The sequence below is a fragment of the Coregonus lavaretus genome, assembly GCF_964263955.1.
Source record: "Coregonus lavaretus genome assembly, contig: HAP1_SCAFFOLD_93, whole genome shotgun sequence".
NCBI classification, from domain to species: Eukaryota; Metazoa; Chordata; class Actinopteri; order Salmoniformes; family Salmonidae; genus Coregonus; species Coregonus lavaretus.
This window is the reverse complement of record NW_028163497.1, coordinates 1,521,121-1,533,773: the sequence shown is the minus strand read 5'-3', so window position 1 is coordinate 1,533,773 and position 12,653 is coordinate 1,521,121. Positions and strand designations below refer to the sequence as shown.

At 41.5% G+C, this 12,653-nt stretch overlaps 1 protein-coding gene across 1 annotated transcript in view; it reads left to right on the top strand.

Annotated features, from left to right (window-relative positions):
• LOC311118057 (uncharacterized protein) overlaps positions 1 to 12,653 on the top strand; it is a gene marked incomplete at its 3' end in the record, with an annotated part of 561,761 nt that overhangs the window by 19,342 nt on the left and 529,766 nt on the right. The window lies entirely within an intron of this gene.

Below are 12,653 nucleotides of genomic sequence, written 5' to 3'. Positions count from 1 at the left end.
TATGTCTTCTCCTCCTGTGTGAGAGCAGTGGTATGTCTTCTCCTGTGTGAGAGCAGTGGTATGTCTTCTCCTCCTGTGTGAGAGCAGTGGTATGTCTATTCCTCCTGTGTGAGAGCAGTGGTATGTCTTCTCCTCCTGTGTGAGAGCAGTGGTATGTCTTCTCCTCCTGTGTGAGAGCAGTGGTATGTCTTCTCCTATGTGAGAACAGTGGTATGTCTTCTCCTCCTGTGTGAGAGCAGTGGTATGTCTTCTCCTCCTGTGTATTAGTATGTTGGTAGGGATTGTCTTGTGTGTGTGTCCTCTCATGCTCTTTCAGGTTCCCTGACTGGGTACATCGTGTAGTGTAGCCTTTATGTCTACTAAACCACTGGCCGTGTTGGAGAGCATCAAATCCATGCTGCATTGTGGGTAAATGGTGACTGGCTGACTGATTTATGAATAATAATGAGTAGTTATTTATGATGCCAGGTGATTTAAGATACTAAATACCCAATACTAAACCAATCAGGTGATTTAATATACTAAATACCCAATACTAAACCAATCAGGTGATTTAATATACTAAATACCCAATACTAAACCAATCAGGTGATTTAAGATACTAAATACCCAATACTAAACCAATCAGGTGATTTAATATACTAAATACCCAATACTAAACCAATCAGGTGATTTAATATACTAAATACCCAATACTAAACCAATCAGGTGATTTAAGATACTAAATACCCAATACTAAACCAATCAGGTGATTTAATATACTAAATACCCAATACTAAACCAATCAGGTGATTTAATGTACTAAATACCCAATACTAAACCAATCAGGTGATTTAATATACTAAATACCCAATACTAAACCAATCAGGTGATTTAATGTACTAAATACCCAATACTAAACCAATCAGGTGATTTAATATACTAAATACCCAATACTAAACCAATCAGGTGATTTAATATACTAAATACCCAATACTAAACCAATCAGGTGATTTCAGATACTAAATACCCAATACTAAACCAATCAGGTGATTTAATATACTAAATACCCAATACTAAACCAATCAGGTGATTTCAGATACTAAATACCCAATACTAAACCAATCAGGTGATTTAATATACTAAATACCCAATACTAAACCAATCAGGTGATTTAATATACTAAATACCCAATACTAAACCAATCAGGTGATTTAATGTACTAAATACCCAATACTAAACCAATCAGGTGATTTAAGATACTAAATAGATCAACCAGATCGTGACCACAACTAAGTTCCTAAGTCTTTAACCACACTGTGTTGTTACATTGGTGAGTAAAAACTCATGCTTCCTACCCTTTAACTTTTTGTCTGAAAATAAAATCTACATTTTACTCAACTTCGTTACCCACTCCAGTCAGCAGATGGCGATGTGGGACTTTAAGGCTATGCTGCTAGTGTGACGTATAATCTAGTGGACGGGACGCTTCTTTCAACAGCAGCAACAGTTAGTCAGACACCTCGGTAGCTTGCTAGACAAAATAGCCCAACCAATAAAGCTCTTTAGACGCTTTCGTGTATATTAGCCACTGTGTTTTCAACCCACTTCTGTCGTCTAGTTAGTTATCCCATTTAATTTCATATTTACGGTGTTGTTGTTATTGGTCAGCTAGCTGGCTGGTTAAGTTAGCACTAGCCTAGCTAGCTAACATCCCCGACCATGAGCTCACTAAGCTACTCTCCTCCTGCTAAAGAAGAGGAGGTCTGCTGGACGGAGAAAGAAGCTCTAGTGAAAGAGGAGGAGGAAGAGGAGGATGTTACAATACAAAAACAAGTAGAGGGTGAAGCTGTTACCGTTAAAGAAGAAGAGAAAGACGTTATAGTGAAAGAAGAGGAAGACGCGTTCAGAGTAAAAGAGGAGGAGGATGCAGTTTTTGGAGTGAAAGAAGAGGGGGAGGAAGAGGAGGGAACTGGATATCTGGTTCCGGTTTCCCAAAGGCATCTTAAGGCATCCAATGGTTCTAATGATGAACTTAGCAGTAAGATACTTTTGAGAAACCGAGCCCTGATTAACACTAGTAAGTACTGTCTTAAAAACAGAGGCACAAACTCTGCAGTTGTTGAACTGATGTGTGGTGTTAAAGGTGAAATCTGCAGTTGACTTTTAAATTATTTACATTCTTGAAGAATATAACACATGCCTCATGAGCTTAGTTCAACTGTCTTACCCCATCAGATCCCAAAATAAGCTTTTTCTACTCCAATGTTTAGAAACAATGTAAATGTAAACCAACACTGTATCGCCTCAACATGGTTAAAACTATAATGTTGATACCATGGATGGTCAGTCCTTGCATCCATAGGTCTGTCTATGAATGTGAGAGTAGTTACATTTCTCCAGTCCCATCCATCATCTTATTACCAAAACAGTGGCAGAATGACAGCTTTGTTATTGTTTGAACTGCAGATTGGTGGATTGATTGATGTGTGGCTTTTTTAAAGGGACAACCTTGGATTTAAACATAAACAAAATGGCTGCCCTTAGACTTGGTTTGGTAAACAGCTGAGGGATGGGGGCTGGAGAAATGTAACCACTCTCAAATTCATAGAGAAAGCTATTGTAGCAACCTTAACCCAAAACCTAGCGACCTCATCAAGAAGTTCAGACATCTTGGTATAACAGTTATAAGGTGTTGGCTTGACAGTCTCTGGACCCAGGTTTGAGTCCAGCTCAGGGCTACCCCTGGAATTCACTACACTATGAATACAAGGACTGGCCGTCCATAAGGTCAAAATCACAGTTTTAACCAAATTGAGACTAAACAGTGTTTGTTTCCAAACAGTGGCGTTATATGAGCTTATGTTTTGGTTTCTGATGGGGTAAGACAGTTGAAACATTTGAGGCATTTAAAAGTTATATTCTTAAAGAATCAATGACTATCCAGTTTATGGGTCTTTCTATATCTGCCAGTGAGGCTTTCCTGTGGGGGTCAAATTGTTGGAGCTGTTGATAAGTCATTGTATAATATTCTGCAAATGTATTTTCATTTTTTTTAGGGCTGACCCTAGTCGACTGGTCGATTGTTTGGTCAATAGGCTCTTTTGTCGACAGAGATTTTTTTAGACTGAGATTTTTTTAGTCGAGCAGTCGCAAATACACTATATATACAAAAGTGTGTGGACACCCCTTCAAATTAGTCGATTCAGCTGTTTCAGCCACAACCGTTGCTGACAGGTGTATAAAATCGAGCACACAGCCATGCAATTTCCATAGACAAAAATTGGCAGTAGAATGGCCTTACTGAAGCGCTCAGTGACTTTAAACGTAGCACCGTCATAGGATGCCACCTTTCCAACAAGTCAGTTTGTCAAATTTCTGCCCTGCTAGAGCTGCCCCGGTCAACTGTAAGTGCTGTTATTGTGAAGTGGAAACGTCTAGGAGCAACAACGGCTGAACTGCGAAGTGGTAGGCCACACAAGCTCACAGAACGGGCCCGCCGAGTGCTGAAGCGCGTTCCAAACTGCCTCTGGAAGCAACGTCAGCAGAATAACTGTTAGTCGGGAGCTTCATGAAATGGGTTTCCATGGCCGAGCAGCCGCACACAAGCCCCAGATCACCATGCGCAATGCCAAGTGTCGGCTGGAGTGTTGTAAAGCTCGCTGCCATTGGACTCTGGAGCAGTAGAAAGGCGTTCTCTGGAGTGATCATTCCGACGGACGAATCTGGGTTTAGCGGACGCCCGGAGAACACTACTTGCCCCAATGCATAGTGCCAACTGTAATGTTTGGTGGAGGAGGAATAATGGCCTGGGGCTGTTATTCATGGTTCGGTCACCTTAGTTCCAGTGAAGGGAAATCTTAACGCTACAGCATACAGTGACATTCTAGACGATTCTGTGCTTCCAACTTTGTGGCAACAGCTTGGGGAAGGCCCTTTCCTGTTTCAGCATGACAATGCCCCTGTGCGTAAAGCGAAGTCCAAACAGAAATGGTTTGTCGAGATCGGTGTGGAAGAACTTGACTTGCCTGCACAGAGCCCTGACCTCAACCCCATCGAACACCTTTGCGATGAATTGGAAGGCCGACTGCGAGCCAGTCCTAATCGCCCAACGTCAGTGCCCGACCTCACTAAAGCTCTTGTGGCTGAATGGAAGCAAGTCCCCGCAGCAATGTTCCAACATCTAGTGGAAAGCCTTCCCAGAAGAGTGGAGGCTGTTATAGCAGCAAAGGGGGGACCAACTCCATATTAATGCCTCTGCTTGAAACATGTAGGTATTACAGACGCGGTCAGGGAGACGTTTTAAAATGTCAGTGAAGACTCTTGCCAGCTGGTCAGTGCATGCTCTGAGTACGCGTCCTGGTAATCTGTCTGTGAAGATTAACCTGTTTAACCCCTTGGAGTCAATTGACGCAAATTTGCTTCAATCTAAGTAATTTAAGTAATCCATAGTACGACCATTTTAAAACAATTCCATATGTCCGTTTAGCCCCCCTCCCCCAACAGCTTAGATTTACAGGGGTTAAAGGTCTTACTCACATCGGCTAAGGAGAGAGTGATCATACAGTCGTCCGGAACAGCTGGTGCACAAGACTTTGTGGAGGCCACGGAGATGGCACAGTCCATCGCTCTAAGACATGTGATACATAAATTGTATATGGTTATATTATGTACAAAAAAATTATGCAACACTAATAAATCTAATATTATTTTATAACAAATGTACTTTCTCCCGCTTTGGATACTGTCGCTGTCCGCGGTTCTGAATGTAATTATATGCACAAGCACAAAACACCACATCTGCAATTTTAGTCCCGTCTGAATCTGCCATGTCAGTCATTTTTACATGGCAGGAGAGTAACAATTCAAGCCAGAATAACCTACTGTTTTTTGGCGAACTCCAAGGTCCTCTGGTAATACTAGTCCCGTGGGAATCGACATCCCTGTGTTTTGAGAGAAATGAGTTTGACAGGTGTTGCTCACGGTTTGATCAAGAAAACAATAACTGATTTGATCAATTTAACGAAGTGCTGCTCATAGCCTACATATAAAGGGCCTGCAAGTATCAACTTTCACAGTGGATGATTTTGTTCATATGTTTTGTGGGTATTAATATTTCTAGCCTACAATCATCGATGTTACTACTAATGTGAAAACAAGACAAGATATTACTATTATTGCTCACTTGACTGTCTTAAGACAATTGTCAAATAATTTAACAGATGTCAATTGTTGTACAGCTTCATGGGTACGCTCTGGGCATCACCTTTTACCTCAAATAAACAGTATTTCTGCTGTTGTGGCCCTTTAACCATCTGTCTGACTTTGTCGTTCACACAGAAGAGAGACGTGACTATCGTGGATCCTCTGGGGAGCCTCAACAACATCATGAAGCTGAGGAAGCAGAGAAGAGTCCCTCCAGATCAGAACACCTCAAGAAACACCAGCGGAAACCCACAGGGAAGAAATCTCACTGCTGCTCTGACTGTGGGAAGGTATTCAACTCTTCAGCAGACCTTAAAAGACATATTAGAATCCATACAGGAGAGAAACCCTATAGCTGTAATCAATGTGGGAAGAGTTTTACTCGCTCAAGCTTCCTGAAGGAACATTTGAGAACACACACAGAAGAGAAACCACACCACTGCTCTGACTGTGGGAAGAGTTTTTTTTCGTCCCAATATTTAGAATCACACCAGAGAACACACACAGGAGAGAAGCCTTATAGCTGTGATCAATGTGGGAAGAGCTTTAGTCAATCAGGCAACCTGACGGTACATTTGAGAATGCACACAGGAGAGAAACCTTATAGCTGTGATCAATGCGGGAACAGTTTTAGTCGATCAAGCAACCTGATGGTACATTTGAGAATGCACACAGGAGAGAAACCTTATAGCTGTGATCAATGTGGGAATAGTTTTACTACATCTAGCCATCTGACTAGTCACCAGAGAATCCACACAGGAGAGAAACCTTATAGCTGTGATCAATGCGGGAATAGTTTTACTTCATCTAGCCATCTGACTAGTCACCAGAGAATCCACACAGGAGAGAAACCTTATAGCTGTGATCAATGCGGGAAGAGTTTTACTCATTCAAGCAGCCTGATAGAACATCAGAGAACACACACAGGAGAGAAACCTTATAGCTGTGCTCAATGTGGGAAGAGTTTTACTTCATCTAGCCAGCTGACTATACACCAGAGAACACACACAGGAGAGAAACCTTATAGCTGTGATCAATGTGGGAAGAGTTTTAGTCGATCACGCAAACTGATGGCACATTTGAGAACACACACTAGAGAGAAACCTTATAGCTGTGATCAATGTGGCAAGAGATACGCTGGTAAAAGAACTCTGATTAAACACCAGAAAGTACATACATGAAGGAGTTGTTTCATGATATCAATTAAATAATGTCACAATGTTTTAACATTGTTGTATGAGTATTTTAATGAATTTCACAATGTAGAACCATTTACATTTTAATTTTTTTGTCATTTAGCAGACGCTCTTATCCAGAGCGACTTACATTATTTGATTTTTTTTTCATACTGGCCCCCCGTGGGAATCGAACTCACAACCCTGGCGTTGCAAACGCCATGCTCTACCAACTGAGCTACATCCCTGCTGGCCATTCCCTCCCCTACCCTGGACGACGCTGGGCCAATTGTGCGCCGCCCCAACCGTTTCCCCCCTGTTCTATTGATTTCAGCGTGATATGGATATTAGCCTCATCAGGGGGAAAATCCAGGCTCTGAAATGAGTTGTGTTACACTTACCACGTTGGCGACCCACTTGAATCAAAATGCAACACTTCTAAATGTAGCTAGCTGTTTTCTACAAATTGTCCTCTGACCAGTGATGTACACATTAAATCCCAGATTCCGTGTGGTTTTTGAGCTGTTAGTTTTAACAGGACGTGCAACCTCATCTCCCCCCTCGCGCAATTGATTTCAACGTGATATCGATATGAGTGATGACAAATAAGTGTTGCGTTTCTCTTCGTTTTGGGGACCGCTAAATTTAAATGCATCACTCCAAAATGTAGCTGACTGTCTTCTGCAGGTTGTCCTCTAACCAGTGAAGTAAAAGATATCGCCCGTTTCCATGTGTATTTTTTTGTTGTGTTAGTTTCAACAGCACGTACAACCTGATTTCCCCCCCTAATGGATATTAGTGATTTATTGCCACTTGTCAAAACAACTGTGTTTTTGGTGCTTTGTGTTTTGCAACTGTGTTTTGACATTGGGCAGTATCCCACCTTGCAAAATATAGTTGAAAAGACATTGAAAAGAAGACTATGCTCGAGGTCCAATCTACGTTTGGTTTTGGTTGAAAGTTAAAGTTAAAAATATGTATTTTTTAGGTCGTTGTTTCAACGACATGAAAACAACTTCATTTCAACGTACTTGCAGCCTATAAACATGGACGCAGGATAACGCATGCGTCTATGAACTGTTTTATTAACAATCTTACATCACTCCAGTATTTCTTTACAACATTCAAGTGCTAATTGTCTTTATTCCACTACGGAAGAAGCATGACTCAAATCACCTACTCATATTTCAAACATCCAGCCTGACAAAATATACATTTTTTATTATTCCATGCCTCCCTATTGGAAATGAATTATTGCCAATACATATTAACAAAGGGGTGTACATTCAGTTTTGATATTTCATAATATTTCAATTTCATGTAACATTTAGTAATCATAATAATTTATGTGACTAACTGATTTTTTTTGTTGCACAATTATATTGTTTACAAACAGTGTAGTAAAACCATCTTATATTTTGGGCTGGATATTACATCATATTCTTACTGTTTTAACCAATGTTATTTCCTTAGATGCTCTTTAGTCTTTCAGCTTTTATTGATATTCTTTAGTTTTTTATCCACTGTTTGTTGTCTAGTAAATATTTCTGTTTTTATTTTCATAGTTTTTATTCATTTTTTCCTGTGAATTGCGTTGCATTTCATGTCTAAAATGTGCTATATAAATAAACTATACTGAACAAAAATATAAACGCAACAACGTAAAGTGTTGGTCCCATGTTTCATGAGCTGAAATAAAAGATCCCAGACATTTTCCATACTCACAAAAAGCTTATTTCTCTCAAATGTTGTTCACATCCCTGTTAGTGAGCATTTCTCCTCCTTTGCCATACTAATCCATCCACTTCACAGCTGTGGCATATCAAGAAGCTGATTAAACAGCATGATCATTACACAGGTGCACCTTGTGCTAGGCACAATAAAAGGCCACTTTAAAATATGCAGTTTTATCACACAATGCAATGCCACAGATGACTAGAGTTTTGAAGAAGCGTGCAATTGGCGTGCTGACTGCAGGAATGTCCACCAGAGTTGTTGCCAGAGAATTTAATGTTAATTTCTCTACCATAAGCCGCCTCCAACGTTGTTTTAGAGAATTTGGCCGTACGTCCAACCGGCCTCACAACTGCAGAGCACGTGTATGGCGTCGTGTGGGTGAGTGGTTTGCTGATGTCAACAGAATGCCCCATGGTGGGGTTATGGTATGGGCAGGCATAAGCTACGGACACAAATGCATTTTACCGATGGCAATTTAAATGCCAAAGATACCGTGACGAGATCCTGACGCCAATTTTGAGGCCCATTTTTTTGCGCCGCCTCATGGGTCTCACAGTCACGGCAGGCTGTGACACCGCCTGGGATCAAACCCGGGTCTGTAGTGACGCCTCATGGGTCTCACAGTCACGGCAGGCTGTGACACCGCCTGGGATCGAACCCGGGTCTGTAGTGACGCCTCATGGGTCTCACAGTCACGGCAGGCTGTGACACCGCCTGGGATCAAACCCGGGTCTGTAGTGACGCCTCATGGGTCTCACAGTCACGGCAGGCTGTGACACCGCCTGGGATCGAACCCGGGTCTGTAGTGACGCCTCATGGGTCTCACAGTCACAGCAGGCTGTGACACCGCCTGGGATCGAACCCGGGTCTGTAGTGACGCCTCATGGGTCTCACAGTCATAACTCTTAATAAAAATGTGAAATGGAACAACTAAATACATTACAATCAACAGAGGTTCATAAATTATACTGACTTTTTATTAAGAGTTATCCAAAGAAATATTGATTCAAATCCTGACACTGAGTCAGTATAATTTATGAACCTCTGTTGATTGTAATGTATTTAATTGTTCCATTTCCAGTGTTGCTTCCGTCCCTCTCCTCGCCCCTACCTGGGCCTGAACCAGGGATCCTCTGCAAACATCGACAACAGTCACCCTCGAAACACCGTTACCCGTCGCTCCACAAAAGGCCGCGGCCCTTGCAGAGTGACGTCACCGATTGAAACGCTACTAGTGCGCACCGCTAACTAGCTAGCCATTTCACACCGGTTACATCAGCATTGTCAACGCTGGGAGAACAAGTACAGGGAACAAGTAGGATGACCTGGCAGAATAGACAGGCTCTGGATTGGCTCCTAGCAGAAAAAGGCAGAGTCTGTGTTATGTTCGGAAGCGAGGGCTGCACTTTTAGTCCTAATAATACTTCCCCCAGGAGGAATATTCTCTGAGGCAATGATCAAGCTTAAAGGATTGAGACAGGAAGTCAAGATAATACTGCCCCAGGAGGAATATTCTCTGAGGCAATGATCAAGCTTAAAGGATTGAGACAGGAAGTCAAGATAATACTGCCCCAGGAGGAATATTCTCTGAAGCAATGATCAAGCTTAAAGGATTGAGACAGGAAGTCAAGAATAAAGCTGGGCAGGACACGTGTGCCTGGGATTGACTGAATTTGACATTTGGAAAACGGGGAGCAATGTTCACTAAAAATGGCAATGATAATAAGCATAGCACTGGTAGTAACGGGAATAGTCTTTTTGCTGTTTGTTGCCATTGCTGAAAACCCAGTTGATCAGAACCACGGTGAAACAAATGACTGTGAGGAGAACGACCATAAGGACCGGAACCCGAATGGGACATGAACTTGACAGAGGTGATCCCAGTTACCAGGGAAACCAGGACACTATACGAATTCTAATGGGAAGCAACGTCAAAGGAGGACCACTTGACTGCCCTTACGGAAACCCAGAATGTCTTTTATAGGGTGGTGGCAGGAGGAGGAGGAGGGGCTTGTCATGACTACAAGGACCAGCAACAGCTGGAGAAACCTGGACTTGGAGATATTCATCCTCCCAGACTTATATATCCTGTTCCATATTACTTTTGTGGTGATAATGACTCTAGAATGACGTCAGAAATGGGATAATAAGCAAACATAGATGAAGCATTAGTTAAGGAAAGTAGGTGAGGTAACATTTGAAATGGATTTTGGTGTTGGAACTGGGAGTCCCATATGGGGGACGCCTGAGGAAAACCAGGAACCCTAAAAAAGATAGACTACGCCTCTCTCATGTCTTACCTATGTAGTAGATGTATGTTACAAAGGGTTTTCCGGTTACGAGTGTCCACGGACATGTCTCTTAATCCCCTAAACAGGTTCTGCTTAGATTCAGAAGTCTGTTGTTAGGGAAGTAAACAGGTTCTGCTTAGATTCAGAAGTCGGTTGTTAGGGAAGTAAACAGGTTCTGCTTAGATTCAGAAGTCGGTTGTTAGGGAAGTAAACAGGTTCTGCTTAGATTCAAAAGTCGGTTGTTAGGGAACACGGAGCTAAAAAAAGAGATGTTCTTTTAAAAATTTGTATATATTGTAAAGTGGTTGTCCCACTGGCTATCATAAGGTGAATGCACCAATTTGTAAGTCGCTCTGGATAAGAGCGTCTGCTAAAATGACTAAAATGTAAAATGTATCGAAGGCTTTATAAAATCCCAAAAGAGAATACAACTCTCATCAGAGACCAAATCTGAGTAATCTATGATATTTAATACCAGTGTGACATTATTCGAGATTTGTCTATTTCTCATCAACCCTGACCGGGACTCATCTATAATGGCATCCAAAACCAGAGCTATTAGCTTAGAATCGTTATATAAAAGACAAAATGGACGCCAATTATCAATGAGTAACAAGTATTTTTGTAGGTTAGAGTAATTAAACCTTGCGTTAGAGGGGCTAGCATACAAACTGTAGCACCGACTAGATCAATATGATGTTGAGAAATAGTGCATTGTGGATAGTTTAGAAGATACTGGAAATAAGTTAATAAATATGTAATAACCCCAAAAAACATAACAATGTTTGTACTTATAGGTAACCAGATTATGACTACAACTACGTTATTACGTCTTTAAAACGCCACTGTGTTGTTACATTGGTGAGTAAAAACTCATGCTTCCTACCCTTTAACTTTTTGTCTGAAAATAAAATCTACATTTTACTCAACTTCGTTACCCACTCCAGTCAGCAGATGGCGATGTGGGACTTTAAGGCTATGCTGCTAGTGTGACGTATAATCTAGTGGACGGGACGCTTCTTTCAACAGCAGCAACAGTTAGTCAGCCACCTCGGTAGCTTGCTAGACAAAATAGCCCAACCAATAAAGCTCTTTAGACGCTTTCGTGTATATTAGCCACTGTGTTTTAAACCCACTTCTGTCGTCTAGTTAGTTATCCCATTTAATTTCATATTTACGGTGTTGTTGTTATTGGTCAGCTAGCTGGCTGGTTAAGTTAGCACTAGCCTAGCTAGCTAACATCCCCGACCATGAGCTCACTAAGCTACTCTCCTCCTGCTAAAGAAGAGGAGGTCTGCTGGACGGAGAAAGAAGCTCTAGTGAAAGAGGAGGAGGAAGAGGAGGATGTTACAATACAAAAACAAGTAGAGGGTGAAGCTGTTACCGTGAAAGAAGAAGAGAAAGACTTTACAGTGAAAGAAGAGGAAGACGCGTTCAGAGTGAAAGAAGAGGAGGATGTTACAGTGAAAGAAGAGGAAGACGCGTTCAGAGTGAAAGAGGAGGAGGATGTTACAGTGAAAGAAGAGGAAGACGCGTTCAGAGTAAAAGAGGAGGAAGATGTTACAGTGAAAGAAGAGGAAGACGCGTTCAGAGTGAAAGAGGAGGAGGATGTTACAGTGAAAGAAGAGGAAGACGCGTTCAGAGTGAAAGAGGAGGAGGATGTTACAGTGAAAGAAGAGGAGGAAGAAGCTTTCAGAGTGAAAGAGGAGGAGGATGTTACAGTGAAGGAAGAGGAAGAGGAGAATGCCGTTTTTGGAGTGAAGGAGGAGGAGGAGGAGATGACTGTCACATTGGAGGAAGAAGAAGGAGAGACGAGAGATCTGATTAACACCAGTAAGTACCTTCTTAAAAACAGGGGCCCAAACTCGGCAATTGTTTAACTATATGTGTGGTTTAAAAGGGTATTTTACACTTGATTATATACATTTACATTTTAGTCATTAGCAGACGTATATGTTGTTCTGTAGGAAGTGTTAAAGCTACAGAGAGGGGTCCATCAACATAATGTCACCATATCATATTACAACCAACTCATGTCTGATTTCTAATTATGAAGAGGACAGAATTATTTCTGAAAAATAAAACTCTCCACAGGTCATTGAATGTAAGCAATAAGGCATGAGAACCAGTGCTTGATTTGGACTGAAATAGGTGCCAGTACTCATTTTTGGGTGCCTGTCCTGTTTTTATATTTAGGATCTATTCGATACTTTTGAACTAATATTTTCTAAGAGGTGCAGGAACTCAAGCAGTAGAACATTTCAGG